General features: G+C 39.3%; 1 pseudogene; it reads right to left on the bottom strand.

Annotated features, from left to right (window-relative positions):
- Positions 1-438: 438 nt before the first annotated feature.
- On the bottom strand, positions 439-15,132 carry LOC107005996 (annotated as a pseudogene).
- Between the last annotated feature and the right edge of the window lie 1,737 nt (positions 15,133-16,869).

The following is a 16,869-nucleotide window of genomic DNA, read 5'->3' on the forward strand; positions in this document are numbered from 1 at the left end:
TTTTATTAATGAGTTTAAGTCTTCCGCATTACTTTCTGTTGATATTAAATTGAAATGTTAGGGTTTAGATTGGTTGGTTCGCTCACATAGGAGGGTAAGTGTGGGTGCCAGTCGCGGCTCGGTTTTGGGTCGTGACAACAAACCTTCAATTGCACAAGGTGTAGTTGAGATGTGCAACACATCACACAGAGTAGAGGTAAGACCATCATCTGTTTGTTGGTTTCAATTAATTCACTTTGTCCTGTTTTAAAATGAAGTGTGAAAGATGCTATAAATAAGATCCACGAATATTATAGATTCCTGATTAACAACAGATGTGATCACAAGGATGAAAAATGAAAGAAGCTAGAAGAATACAAAAAGAACAATGGAAAAGATACATAACAAAACAACACAACTATTGAATCAATTTCTGCAAATGAAAGTTGATGTGCTCTCTTAAGACGAGTTGATCTTCCTACAAGTCTTCCTTATTTCCCCACTGGATCTGTCAAGGGAGAAATGTTTCCCATCTTTACTATAAACTTTGCGAAATGATCGAAGAAAAGTGCATTGTTCTCTGCATATTGCTTCACCAAGGCTAATGATTCTTTACTCTTAGTAGTAAGAACTTGGTCAAATTTCAGCAGTCCTTTTGAAGCCAACAAGAGCTTGAAGTAGTTGTTATCATATTTTTTGGGAAACAAAGTCCAAGAAGAACAAGTTTTGATCACCACCAGATTTGCAATTGGGCAGCATATGATTTATCCAGAGTTGAATTCGTTTATTATTTCCTGAATAGTTGTAGAGCCCTTGTCTAAATCTTGTACATCTTGAATTTCCAATTGTGTGGCTCCCTACATTACAACTTATCATCGGTGTTAACTATGATTCCACGTCTGATAACTAGTTTGGCAAAAAATTCAGCAATGTAATGGGAAGAAGTTAGACAGAGGGAAATAGTAATCCAACAAGAAAAGCCTTTGTCTGAAGCTGGTACATCTTAAATTTCAAATTGTGTGGCTCCCTGCATTACAACTTATCATTGGTCTTATTTGGAGCAGGAATATTGTTGTTGGAGCCACTTAGACTAGCGCTTCTGGAATCTCTTCTTCCCAATATAACCTCCCAGTTCGGTCCACCCGCCTGTGTGAACGAAAAAATTAAGCTCGTGTTTATTTATTCTTGAGGAGGTACTCTTATCACACTATATATGCCGTGACAGCACTTACCAATACAATAGAATCCCTTGCAGCAAGTGCGAAGATATCAGCGCGAAAAAAATTTCGAGGACATTCCTTCTCTAGTGCAGATTTAATCTCATCAAGGACTTCGTATCCACGAGCTGAATACTTTTTGGGGTTTAATCCTTTTTCTGTCACAATAACATTGCTACTATCCAGAAGCAAAGTTGCATCACATCCCTACATAACACAATGAAACAATAATAGCCATCAATTTACACTTCCTGATAGGGTATAATTAACAAGTTCAAATTAGCTGCAAAAGCCATTAATAATCCACTAATAGTAGAGGTGTATAAAATTAAAAATGATTTCAAACCTGCACAAGAAAAGCATCCACATCCGTTCTAATCGCAACAAAAGAGCCACCAAAGTAACCAATAACCACTCATTCAACATGTAGTCATATATATAATAAAATTCAACATCCAATTCTGAGTTTTTCTGTTCAAGATGTGTATCATAGACAGACTCATCAGCATACCCGCAAACGCTTCTCCTATCAGAAATAAAAAATAACTCACGGAGAAGCAGACCTCAAGCAAGGGGAAGGTGATATGGTTGAGAAATAAGTTAAAGGAAAAACTACCAAAGCAGAAAATACAGGAAAAAAATTCAGATACTAGACAACAGACGATGGGACAACAATGACTCATATAACTTCAAGCAAGAGGAAGGTAAGATTGCATACGACTATAGTTTACAAAAATAAAAAATTGACCAAGTCATTACCGACTATGTTCGATCTAAATATAAGGAGTTTTCTCCCTATCAATTTACAAACATCACAACTAAAATAATTTCAGTTTCAGATTGGAGGTTGTTGACCAAGTCATTAATGACTATGTTCAGTCTAAATATAAGGAGTTTTCTCCCTATCAATTTGATAACATTACAATCAAAGTAGTTCCAGTTTCAAACTGGAGGGAGTTCCATGTCTTCTTCTCCCATCTTCACTGTCGCCTTATCTTGTCGGCGGCGACGACAATGCAATACATGGTACAACTCTTCGTACATCAAAACAGAGAGTATGATAAATACAAAATAAAAGCAACAAAATACAGAAGTAAAATCGTCGACAAATCCATTAACCTGTCGAACAAGAAAAAAGAAGAAGTTTTGTTAGTCCAACTTCGTATCTTTTCGGCATAAACCGTATATATCAGAGAAGTCGTATTTCTTTGGGTTGGTAGTAATGAATGATTTCATTATCTAAAATAAAGAACATCTCCCACCAAAAGATGTATCTAAAACCTTACACCAAATATGGAATGCTTTCATTATCTAAAATAAATAACATATCCCACCAAAAGATATATCAGAAACCCCACACCACATTCACACTTAGGATGGAAATTGCTCCTACTATCTCCCAAATTCTCTATGAATAAGTCATCAAACAAAGGTTTCTTGAAAACAAAGGTTTCTTGATTTTTCCTAAAATTAAGTGACTCCTCTAAGCCAGTCATAAACAAATAATTTTTTTCCGAATGAAACAAAATGACGACTTTGCTGAGGAAGAAGAATAGCGTGGGGTTATTCTTTCTCTGTTATGTTGCTAGAAACAGTGGGGTTGGGTTGGGTATTTAAAAAGTGGGTAGGAAATTATTTTATCAGATTGGGAGGACAGAAAAGAGCTGCTACATTTATAGCCATCAATTTAAACTTCCTGATAGACTATAATTAACAAGTTCAATTAGCTACAAAACTATTAATAATCCACTAAGAGTATGAGAGTAGAAAATCAAATGATTTTAAACCTGCACAAAAAGATTGTCCATATTCACTCTAATCGGAACAAAAGGGGGTCTCTGCCATCAAACTAAACTAGTAGCCACTCATTCAACATGTAGTCAACTATATAACAGAATTCAACATTTGTTATGACTTTTTCTGTTCAAGCTGTCTATCATAGATAGACTTATTAGGTGAACACTTCTCCTAACAAAAATAAAAGAGAGCCCACAGAGAAATAGATCTAAAGCAAGGGGACGATGACATGCCTGAAGAAGAAGTCAAAGGAAAAACTACCAAAACAGAAAATACAGACAAAAAAATCAAATACTATCCAACAGAATATGGGACAACAATGGCTCAGATAACTTCAAGCAAGGTGAAGGTAAGACTGCATACGGTTATAATTTAGAAAAATACAAAATTTGACAAAGTCATTAACGACTATGTTCGGTATGAATATAAGGATTTTGCTTCTTATTAATTTAGAAAACATCACAACCAAAATAATTCCAGTTTCAGACTGAAGGTTGTTGACCAAATCATTAATAACTATGTTCGGTCTAAATATAAGGAGTTTTCTCCCTATAAATTTACAAAACATTACAACCAAATAGTTCCAGTTTCAAACTGGAGGGAGTTTCATATCTTCTTCTCCCATCTTCATTGTCGCCTTATCATGTCGTCGGCGGTGGCAATGCAACGCTTGATACAATACTTTCTACATTAAAGCAGAGATTATTATAAATCCAAAATACAAGCCAACGAAATATAGAAGTAACATCGTCGACAAATCCATCCACCAACTTCGTACCTTTCGACATAAATCGTATATCTCAAGAGAGGTCATATTTCTTTGGGTTGGTATTAGTAGAATACTTTCATTATCTAAAATATATAATATCTCCCACCAAAAGATGTATCAAAAACCCTAAACCAAACATGGAATGCTTTCATTATCTAAAATAGAAAACATCTCCCACCAAAAGATATATTAGTAACCGTACACCACATTCATACTTGGGACGGAAATTGCTTCTACTATCTCCCAGATCCGCTATGACTATGACAAAAAACGAAGGTTTCTTGAAAACAAAGGTTTTTTTATTTTTCCTAAAATTAAGTGACGACTCTACACTAGTGATAACCAAAAAAAAAATTCCGAATAAAATCGAAGGACGACTCTGCTGGGGTCATGTATTTTTTTCATTGTTGTGTTGGTGGAAATAGTGGGGTTGGGTTGGGTTTTTAAAAAGTGGGCTGGAAATAATTATTTTTGATTGAGGGGATTGAAAATGGGTGCTATAATTATAGTTATCAGTTTAACTTCTGATAGGGTACAATTAACAAGTTCAAATTAGTTGTAAAAGCCATTAATAATCCACTAAGAGCAGGGGAGTAGAAAATCAAATGATTTCAAGCTTGCACAAAAAGAGCGTCCATATTCTAATCGCAACAAAATGGGGTTTCTGCACCAAACTAAACCAATAGGCACTCATTCAACATGTTGTCATATATATAACAGAATTCAACATCCGTTCTGAGTTTTTCTGTTTAAGTTGTCTATTATAGACAGACTCATCAACATACCCGCGAGCACTTCTCCTAACAGAAATAAAAGAGAGTCCACAGAGAAGCAGACCTCAAATGACAAGTTCCTCAGTATCAGTGCCAAGTCTAGCTTCCGCAAACTCTTTGCTGTAGCCTTTGCCAGTGACAAACTCGAAGACAGAGAGATGTTGCATAAAAGGTTAGACTGAATTTATCGCAGGAAAAGTTGAAAGTTTGGCAACCAGTCCATTAGCTCTGCAAGGGAGTTATTTTGAATTTAGCCAAACACTTAAGTCAATCCAAATTTCACGTTTATCATAACATACTTGAAAAAATACAGGATTAAAAAAGCTATAATGAAAACTTGATGAAATGAAAGTACGGACAACAAAAATAGTAAAAATAACCAAAGTTAATGAAACAATAGAAGTAATAAAATCAAAGAATAAAATCTATCATAATAATAAGAATTATGAAAAGGAAGCAGATACGTGTTCCAAACCATTTAGGCTTGGCTGGTTAAAAGAATGTCATATAGATGGATAATGGAGAAACTAATCCTGGTAGAAAACGTTTAACGAGATACCATTCAGTATGGTAGATCTTCTTTTAAGAAGAATACTTCCGGTTCCATGGAGGAGAATTATCTGAAGCACGCCTACACAAGCTAACTGAACATTTTCAGATGATTCATCAAAAGAAGACGGAAGAAGATGAATTGTGATATACCGTGGTTTCACGGTATATTTAATACTTTTTCCTTAAGTTTAGTGTGTGTCCAAAAGCCTTTTTGTAGTGATTTTTATGTAAGTTTCTCTTTATTTGCAGGAAATCTGTCCAAAGATGAACGCAGAAGTTTTTGAGCAAGAAATGCAGAAAAGTTACCACCTACGGAGCTTGTGACGGTCCGTAGGTGGCATTGTGGTGAAGCTGTTAAAGGAAGATGGGGAAGTCTGACCCAAGTGTGGGATTACGAAGTCCATGACGGACCATCATAGCCACGACGGTCCGCCCTGCTGGTTCGTCGTGATGATCAGAGAGTAGTCCCAGTACCCAAATTCCAAGAAGTTTAAGTGTTATGGAACGGAGACCCTCGACGGACCGTCGTGCTTGGAATGGTCCGTCATACCTGTTCGTCGAGGGTAATGAAGAAAGCAGCAGATGGATTTGTAAAGTATAGGATGACGGAGGCCATGACGGCCCGTCGTGACCACGACGGCCCGTCGCGAGGTCCGTCGACTCAGACGCGTTTTGACAGATTTCCAGCAATTAGAGTCCTTATTTTATTAGGTTTTTGTTTTTTTATAAATAGTTGAAAAAAACCTCGTTTTTGGAGTTAGCTTCTTTGTTGGTTAGTCTTTTTGTTAGTAGACTCTTTTATGTGAGACTTTTGATTGTTAGACTATCTTAGCAATTGTTACACTTTTTCTGGAATTGATTGTTGGTGATTTTGTTGATTAATCAAGTGAATTTCTGGACTTTATTCTTTCTCATCAAAGTAAGTGCATGAATTCTTATATTAAATATATGAATATTGTGATTATGATTATGGGTAACTAAACTCCATAACTAGGGCTGTGGGAACCATTAGCGAATAATGAGGTAAAACCTAACTAAAATAACAATTCTAGAATCGTGTCTTGCATGTATTGATAATTCTTTCGTTTAGAAGTCTTTTTAACGGATGACCAACGTTAGAACTCGCCTTAATGCTACTTGCCGGGCCAAGGAGGTAGATAATTAGAAAAGAATTATCAACATAGATTTAGTGTATACTATCTAATAGGCTAGTATTGGTTGGTACAAGGTAATAACTTAGTCAAATATCAAATACGATGCTTAATATGAGGTAAAGATAAGGGTTAGTATAGCAACACACGTAGCCGGACCAAGGTGCGGAGTCAAATTTTCTAGATGCCGGACCAAGGATTTAGAAATACATAAATTATCACTTTATATGCAAGATACTAGGAAAGAATTGTTATAGTTAGAATTATCAAGTTACGAACCTATGGGGAACACTGAAACCCAAGTTACTTTTATTAATTGATTAAACTCCAAGATTTGAACCTGTTAGTTGTTTACTTTAGTTTAGCTAATTATTTTCATTCATTTAGATGTAAAAAAAACCCCTTTATTGTCTTTTGTGTTCTAAGGAAATAATTGACTAAATAATAGTAATAATAGATTAAAGTTAAGTCTAAACTATTTTCCTCGTGGGATCGATCCCAACCTCATTAGTTGGGTTCTTTACTTGCTTATTTGAGAAGTAAGTTTGAGCATATCAAATTTTGGCACTGCTGCCGAGGAAAGTAGCTTTTATATTAACTTAAACTTATTACTATAGTTTAGTCGATATTTTCTTAATTTTACTTTGTTTATTGTTTTTGATTCTTGCAGAACTATCTTCCTTGTATGCCAAATACACGGAGAGGAAGAGAACCCTTGTTTCTCTACGATCACGAATTAGAGCATACACTATGCAACATGAATCGAAACTTGGGTATTAACGATGATGATCCAAACCAGAACATCCCAGCTCCGGTTGATGTTCATGGTCAGTTATAACCCGATGATCCAGGGTGAAAATCAACAAAGGGGACAGAATCCCGCTCCACGCCCTCAAGAATACTACAGAGGCTATGATAATATTGCAAACTCTGATGGGCCACTTGTCTTTCACCCTCTACCACCAGGCCACACCTTTGTGGTAACTAATAGTCTGATGCAAATGCTCACTGCAGAGGTTTGTTTTCAGGGCTACCTTCTGAGGACCCACATGCCCATATAGCTAAGGTAAGGGCAGTGTGTAAAAGTTGTGTAGGGAGGCCTGATTTGGATCTGGATGTAATAGGGCTAAGAGTCTTTCCTCTCTCACTGACGGGAGAGGCTGCTATTTGGTTCACTGAGCTCCCTTATAACTCAATTTTCACTTGGAACCAACTAAGAGACGTTTTCTTAGCACGTTACTACCCGGTCTCCAAGAAACTAAACTACAAAGACAGAGTGAACAACTTTGTGTCACTACCAGGAGAGTCAGTTAGTAGTTCTTAGGATAGATTCACCTCCTTTTTGAGAAGCATCCCCAATCACCGCATAGATGATGAGTCACTGAAAGAATACTTCTATCGGGGACAGGATGATAATAATAAAGCGATATTGGATACTATAGCGGGTGGTTCTTATGGGTAGTGTCCTGATGCCGAGATTGCTGAAAAGTTAGAGAAAATCTCCCGGAATAATAAAGCTTGGAGTACTAGGAAGTCAGATACTGGGAGAAATACCTTCGCAGTGCAATCCACTCACAACCCAGCCACATATGAGATTCGTGAAAAGATGGCTCAGATGAGAACTGAGCTTGGGTTGGTATTAAAACATGTCACTGGGGTGCAGAAGAGATAAATGCAGTTAACTACTTGTCTAAACCACCACCACCAAATAATGAATGTTATTATGAGGAGGATTCCTATGCGGTAAATGAGCAGACGGGGGGTTTTCGACCGAGTGCCCAAGGCTCTAATCAGGAGAATTGGCTCCAAGGTCAAGGAAACCAAGGTCGGATATATGGTAACTATAACCGTGAGGGTCATTATGTTCGAGATGGAAATTACAATCGCGACAAAAACTTCAACAGGGGTAACTATGGTAATAGAAATGATAGGAATGGGCCCTATGTTCCTCCTCAAAATCGTGAAGTTACTCCTAGGGATGGTGGAGGTAGTATGGCGCGAGTTGAGGATATGTTGCACAAAATGATGAGGAGGTTCGATGCTAATGACGAGCACATAAAAGAGTTAAGGAGTGATTTAGCGGGTATTGGGCAGAAAGTCGATACACATGCAATATCGATTAAGCAGATTGAGTTGCAAATGGCCCAATTATCTGCGACTGTGAACACACGGCAACCGGGCACTCTTCCTAGCAACACAGTCCAAATTCCGAAAAATGATGGACACTGTATGGCAATCACTACTCGGGGTGGTAAGTAGACCTTTGACCCATCTATGCCGTCTAATGAGGAAAAGTTGATAAAAGATAATGATAAAGTGGTAGAGGTTAGTGGTGAAGTAGAAACCAACACGGGAAAAGATGCTGAAGTGCCTACAAAGGTAACTCCCATGCCTAGACCACCACCCCCCTTTCCTCAAAGATTAGTGAAAAAGACCGAGGATGGTAAATATCGGCGTTTTATAACAATGTTGAAGTTGCTTTCTATAAATGTCCCTTTGGTAGAAGCTCTAGAGCAAATGCCCGGTTATGCCAAGTTTATGAAAGATCTGGTTACAAAGAAAAGATCGGTCACTTTTGAGGATGATGATAGAATGCAGCATTGTAGTGCTATTGCTACAAGATCTCTAGTACAAAAGAAAGAAGATCCGGGTGCATTCACTATTCCTTGTATAATCGGGTCATTACATTTTGCGAAAGCATTATGTAATCTGGGGGCAAGTATAAATCTCATGCCCCTCTCGATTTACAAGAAGTTGGGTTTGGGTGATCCAAAGCCCACTGCGATGCGGCTACTGATGGCCGATCGAACAGTAAAAAGGCCCATAGGGATACTCCACGATGTGCTAGTAAAAGTGGAGTCGTTCATATTTCCGGTAGATTTTGTTATTCTTGATTGTGAGGTCGATTTTGAAGCGCCTATTATTCTTGGGAGGCCATTCCTTGCTACGGGTAGAGACTTAGTTGATATGGAAAAGGGGCAGATGAAATTTCGGTTGAACAATGAAGAAGCGACCTTCAACATTTGTAGGTCCATGAGGCGGTCTGGTGAGCTCCATCGGTATCTGCTATATCCTGCAAAGAAAAGAAGAAGCAACACCATGACCTAAAAATTGAAAAATGAGAGTTTATGGTTGGGGATTTGGTGCTTTGAAACAATTCTAGGTTGCGTTTGTTTTCGGGCAAGCTCAAGTCCAAATGGACTGACCCTTACTTGGTTACCCAACTATTCCCTTGTGGAGCAGTTGAGTTGGAAACCAAGGAAGGTGTGCGATTTAAGGTGAATGGACACCGAATAAAAATCTATTTTGGGCATGCTGAATCGGCGAATGAAGTGATCGAGGCATATCATCTTGATGAAGTCTGAGTAATCAAGTGTCCTCAGTCGTGCAGCAATGTTAAATCAGGCGCTGGTTGGGAGGCAACCCAATACTTATAGTTTTTTCTTTCTAGTAATGGTAGCATTTTCTACTAATGGATTTTAAATTTGCAGTCACATCACCAGGAAATTCTGCAGAAAATCACTCTGCAACAGTCACTGAAGGACACATCGACGGACCGTCACGCATGCGACGGACCGTCGCATGAATTCGTCGTGCCAGGTACGTCTTTCATTTATTTTTAAAACTAGGGCACACGCGAAAGAACCAATGACGGACCGTCGCAACTGTGGCGGACCGTCGTTGGGGACTCGTTGCGTCATTAATAAGCGTACCCGACCCGACCCGGCTAGGAACTTTTAAAATTTTCAACCTATAAAACCCCCCACCCCTTCATTTGAACGATTTCTTTCCCTCTTTCTCCCATTCCCTCCCTTTTAAACTTCCAATTTCCTACCTCTCTTTCAACTGATCACTTCCCCAAATTCCCCAATTCCTAAAATCTACTCTCTACTAGTCGGAGTCTGCTGCTGTGGTTCTGTTCTTGCTAACCAAGTGCCTCACTTGCTTGTCTTTCTCCTGTTCTCAGGTATGTGTCTCTGATTTCTACCCATTTACATTGCATTTTTGTTTTTCAATTAGTATTAGCCTATTTCTTATTGATGGGTCTTCATCCTTTGATCCAATTTTGTCTGACCTAGGTTGAGAATCCTCAAATTGCCTTGTTAAAACTCTAGAAATAGGTGCTTTAGCATTGCTAGTCTACTAGGTATTTGGGTTAGAAACATATAAGTTAACACTAAGTATTCCATGTGAGTCATAGAGGATGAAAGTGGCATCCTAAGTTATGTGAATGAATGACAGAACTAGACCCCGATGACGGACCATCGTACCCAAGACGGACCGTCATAGGGTCCGTGCCAACACCCACAAACACCCCACTGTCCAGTTTTCTCCAAGTGTCCACCACAGCCGTTCTAGTTGTCAGAGACCCTATTCCCAAGGGTCTCTCACTTTTTCTAAGTGTCCTCTGACGGACATCTACGACGGACCGTCATACCCGCGATGGTCCGTCCTGCACAACCGTTCTGGTTGTCATAGACCCTATTCCTAAGGGTCTCCAACTTTTTCCAAGTGTCCTCTTACGGACATCTACGACGGACCGTCATACCCTCGACGGTCCGTCCTGCACAACCATTCTGGTTTTCAGAGACCCTATTCCTAAGGGTCTCTCACTTTTTCTAAGTGTCCTCTGACGGACATCTACGACGGACTGTCATACCCTCGACGGTCCGTCCTGCATAACCGTCATGACGGTCAGAGACCCCTCTCCTAAAGGTATCCATACTTTTTCTAAGTGTCCTTTGACGGACATCTACGATGGACCATCATACCCTCGACGGTCCGTCCTGCACAAACCGTCATGACGGTCAGAGACTCCTCTCCTAAGGGTCTCCATATTTGTTCTAAGTGCCCCACGACGGACATCGATGACGGACCGTCATTATCACGACAGTCCGTCCTGTTTATTCGTCATAACTGTCAGAGACTTTCCTTCAGGGGTCTCCACATTAACATAGTTTTAAGTAAGACATGAAGGACCCCATGACGGTCCTTCGTACTCACGACGAGCCGTCACCTGGTCCATTGTGTTTCACTGTTACTATAGAAATGCCATTACAGCTTTGCTCTTATATTTATTTTGTGTCGTTTTTGCTTGTCTTGTTTGCTCCTTCTGTACTAATATTGATTCCTTACAGGTACTATCTCTAATGTCACCAAAACAAGATCGAGTTTATGCACGTGGGCGTTCAAAGTCTATCGCCCCGTCTGCCCGCCAGGTCATAGGCTCTGATGATGAGCATGATCCCGAGTACGTGCCCCCAGGCACTGCCACTCCATCACGAGCTGCACGGGCAACCAGAGCTACGCCCAAAAAGGTGGCGTCCGCCGTAGTTACTACCTAGCAGTCTGATGAAGAGCGTCTGGCTCCTTAGGAGTTTCGTGGTCGGAGGAAGCCTCCGGGTCGGCAGAAGTCCCTGCACCCGCCACAGCTGCACAGTCTGCCTCGTCTGATAAGTCTGACAGTTCTGATTCCACTCCCGGCTCACAGACTGGTGCTCTCACCCCAGTTGCCGACCAGCCCAACCGTGGTGTGTTGACGGGCAATATCAAGTGTATTCAGATGCCGAGTTTCTGAATGATAAAGGAGTCATGACACGGACCCTTACACTGGAGAGGCGGGTCCTTACGAGAAGTCTACCCACCATGCCAGAGATCCACAATCTCTTCACTAGACACCGGCTAGAGTGGACAGCTCGTTCTTAGGGACACTACAGTGAGGAGATGGTCCGAGAGTTCTACGCCTCTTATGTGGCTACTCTCCGATCACAGATAGATAGACGGGCTGCCCTCGCCAAATAGGCCCCACTTAAGCATGTCCGAGTACGCGGCATACAGGTTGATATCTCACTACCAGCCATTCACCGGTATCTGTACGGCGAGGATGTTGATGCCAACAGGACCCCTCTCACCGCCAAGTTTGAATACCGGTGGCAAATTGTAAAAGATGGCCAATTTTTGCGTGAGCCATCACTGAGAGAGACCACCAAGAGGTGGATGGCCCTGCACTTGTCCATTGATGGAGAGGGTGCAGATTGGGTAACGGAGCCGAAGGGAGCCATCAAGAAGGCTAACTTGACCTTCACGGCTAAGTTCTTATGGTTGATTGTCCGCTACTGCCTTTCCCCCACGACTGCTGATAATATTGTCAAATGGGATCACGCAGTTCTGATTGCAGCGATGATAGCCGGGTTTGAGGTGGACTTTGCTTGGCTTCTACAGGCGGTCATGCACGAGAGGCTTTCAAAGTCACAACTACTTACCCGTTTCCGTGCATGATATTTTCTTTATGCAGGTCCGCAGGTGTGCCCATCTGGAACATTGATCAGCTCAAGACTCCGTTGGGCACTTTTGATATCGGCCTCATCAGGGATGAGGCCAATGAGTTGGCTCCACGCAGAGGGCCCCGTCCAGAGTTGCCTCCACTTGGTGAAAATCTGGCTGATACGTTAACACATGCTCGAACGGCTATGCAGGCTGCTTCTGAAACCACTAACACTACCCCGGTCGAGTCTATCCCGGGTAGTAGCACTGCCCCTAGCTCCTCATCCCCTTTTCCCGCTCTAGTCCCGCTTGCTAGGGTCCAGAAACTAGAGGCACAGATAGCTACACTTCTACATCACATTCAGCCTTGGATGCAGAGGTCTATTGCTGAGGCAGAGGAGCGCTTGGAGCGTAAAATGGTCCAGCACACAGAGCGGAAGATCGCTGAGGTTCACCAGCGTTTGGACGCTTTTGAGTTGCGGGTGCTAGCCCGGCCTGCCCCTCAGGGGGACGTGTCGACCCTCCAGGTTGCGGTTGAGATTCTGCGAGCGGACATTGATATGATCCTAGAGGCTAGGGTGCCTGAATCTGAGGCCCCTTTTGCAGAACCTGCTGAGGACAAAGTGATGGCGGCCTTATTCGCCACTTTTGAGATTCCACCACCTCCTCCTCGGGAGCATGCCAAGAGACGCAAGGGTCGAGAGGAGGATGAGGCTAGAGCACGGAAGAAGGAGCGTTGTGAGATGGAGGCTGCGAGGAGAGCCTCGCTTGCTGATGAGGAGGCGCGTCGGATCAGGGCTGTAGAATCAGCTGCTGGGGCATCTAGCTCCAGAAATGTGGAGACCGCGGGAGGCACTGCTGATAGTGTTGTTGTTGATGAGGACACTACTAAGGGTGTCCAGACTACAGAGGTAGTGGATTCCGGACCGGACCCACCAGCTTGCGTTTTGCGCCCCAGGTTTGCTTCACCTACCACTCTCGTATTTCAGTTTTTTTTATGCATTGGGGACAAGTGCATATCTTTTTGTTGGGGGTGGGGTAAATGGAAAGTGAGTGCTAGGGTGAAGTCTGAGTAGCCCAATTCATGATCCTCTATTGGGGTTTTCTTGCCTGTGTTCTTTTTTCTCAACAGACTGATTATTTTTATTGTTGAACCGGCATGTCTATATCTTGTGTACATAGTTTAACTCTGAAGCATGATGGCTAAAATGATATCCTGATGTAATGAAAATGATGCATGACTAGGCATAGTAATTGATAAATGTGTGGCTCTAAGCATGACATAGAGATACACCACTACATGACCCTAAGTCTGAAATTCGAACTAGGTATCTGATAATCTGGTAGAGTAATGAGATTTCAAGTGAGTGTGAGGAAGATTTGAATAGTCCACTATTTGTACTGAGCTAGAACTTGCCTGGTTAGTCCTGCTAAAAGTAAGCTGTAATAGACAATTAGGAAAGGATCATAGGCCCTTGTTCAATATAGCCCATTTTTAGCCTAAATAAAAGAAAACCAAATGAAATTTATCCTTCTTTGATCCAAATGATTTGAGCTTAAACTAGACCTTTCTTTTTCACCCTAACTGATCTTTTCTGAGAAAAATGTGTTGGCCCAGAAAAAAATCAACTACTTGTTCTTTAGTTCTTCGAGTTTTGCCTCTAATTCATCCTGCAAACAACAACATGCCAGAAAAAGACCAACTACTCTTTCTTTAGCTCAAAAAAGAGCCCCTACTAAGTTGAAAGATGGTAGATACTCGTTCTTTAGCTCGAAAAGGAGCTTCTGCTAAGTTGAAAGCATAACGATCACTTATGTGCAGTAGCACTAGCTAATTTTCAATAAATGGAACACAATGAGAAGAAACAACGGGAAAGAATTGTCAAATACTACACTAATAGCTTTATCCGCAAACAACAAAGACCATGAGAAAATATCAAGCAAGGGGAAGGTAAGACTGCATACGACTATAATTTACAAAAATTGACCAAGTCATTATAACGACTATGTTCGATTTAAATATAAGGACTTTACTCCCTATCAATTTACAAAACACCACAACCAAAATAATTCCAGTTTCAAAATGGAGGTTGTTCCATATCTTCTTCTCCCATCTTGGAGACAATCACTATCGCCCTATCATGTCGGCGGGGCCGGAGAAAATGCAAGACTTGATACAACACTTCGTATGTTAAAACAGAGAGTATGATGAATCCAAAATAGAAGGCAACAAAATACAAAAGTAAAATTGTCGAGAAATCTATCAACCTATCGAACAAGAAATAATAGATGTTTTGAGAATATTACCAACCCAATGCAAAAAGTTGAAGGAAATAACATTAGCACAATGAAAGTCCAACTTTGTACCCTACACCAAACCCTAACTCAAAATGGAAATTTCTCCTTCTAAATCCCAAAAAAAAATCCTCTATTACTAGGCACATAAACATAGATAATGGAAGTTAAAGCACATAAACATAGATAAACTAAAAGCCTAACCTAAATCTTACCTTTGCTGGAAGGGGAACGGCAGCAGCAAACCAGGGACGAAGGGCGGCAGCAGAGGCGGACTTTCGACGAAGACGTGCAGAAGGAGAAGGTTGGAGGAAGACCAGTACAAGTGAAGACATATGAAGTGGAGGGTTTATTTATTAAGGGAATCTTTTATTAATATGTCGGACGGAAAGATAAATATATATGATGGATAATGAATCCTTAATATATTTAAAATTTTGAATTTCGTGGTTCTTTTTTTTATATAAAAAATTATTTAAATTTTAAATTCTTTTTTGAATTTTAAAATTGTTTAATTTCTGTGAGTATTTTTTTATTATGTTAAAAGAAAAACAATTCATGTTATGATTGGTTTAATTTACTTAATCAAGTTTTAGAGTTTGAGTGAAAATTTAATGTGAAGTTTAAAAACGGTTAATCCGGTTTTTATTTAAATAAATAATTTAATTTAATTATTATTTAATTTTAGTTCTGAAAAATATCATCCGATTATTTAATTTTCAATTTTTATTTTTATATAAATATTAAAATTTAAATTTAAACATGTGTAACATAAATTGTTAATTTATTAATTTTCAATTAATCAAAGTTTTAGTTTGAGTGGGTATGTAATATGGAAGTTTAAAATTACCTTCCTATTTATATTTCCATTATAATTTAGTTTAAAATTATTCACATTGAATGGGAATGTAACGTAGAAGTTTTACACAATTTTTTAAAAAAAAATTACGGTGAACTTTCATATTTTTTTAAAATTTGTTTAGTTTATTGTAATTTTTTTAAGTGGGAATGCAATAGGGAGTTCTAAAACTATCTATTTATATTTCAGTTTATTTAAATAAAGTATTTAATCAATTTTAAATTTTAGTTTTAAAAATGGTTATTCAAATATTTAATATTTATCTTTAAAAATCATGAAATTTAAATAATTGAATTAATTATAATCACAATGGGACAATAATGACTCATATAACTTCAAGCAAGGGGAAGGTAAGAGTGCATACGACTATAATTTACAAAAAATACAAAAATTGACAAAGTCATTAATGACTATGTTCGATCTAAATATAAGGAGTTTGCTCTCTATCAATTTACAAAACATCACAACCAAAATAATTTCAGTTTCAGACTGGAGGTTGTTGACCAAGTCATTAACGACTATGTTCAGTCTAAATATAAGGTGTTTGATCGCTATCAATTTACAAAACATTATAACCAAAGTAGTTCCAATTTCAAACTGGAGGGAGTTTCATGTCTTCTTCTCCAATATTCACTGTAGCCTTATCTTGTTGGCGGCGGCGGCGACAATGCAAAATTCAAAATAAAAGGCAACGAAATACAGAAGTAACATCGTCGATAAATCCATCATCCTGTCGAACAAAAAAAAAAAAGAAATACAAGCTTTGTTAGTCTAACTTCATACCTTTTTGGCATAAATCGTATATCTCAGAGAGGCCTTATTTCTTTGGGTTTGTAGTAATGAAATATTTTCATTATCTAAAATAAAGAACAGTTCCCACCAAAAGATGTATCAAAAATACTAAACCAAACATGGAATACTTTCATTCACTAAAATAAAGAACAGCTCCCACCAAAAGATGTATCAAAAATACTAAACCAAACATGGAATACTTTCATTCACTAAAATAAAGAACATCTCCCACCAAAAGATGTATCAAAAATACTAAACCAAACATGGAATACTTTCATTATCTAAAATAAAGAACATCTCCCACCAAAAGATGTGTCAAAACCTTAAACCAAACATGGAATGCTTTCATTATAAAAATAAAGAACGTCTCCCACCAAAAGATGAATTAGAAACCCTATACCACAATCACACTTAGGACAGA

This window comes from Solanum pennellii, chromosome 12 (genome assembly GCF_001406875.1).
Source record: "Solanum pennellii chromosome 12, SPENNV200".
NCBI lineage: Eukaryota > Viridiplantae > Streptophyta > Magnoliopsida > Solanales > Solanaceae > Solanum > Solanum pennellii.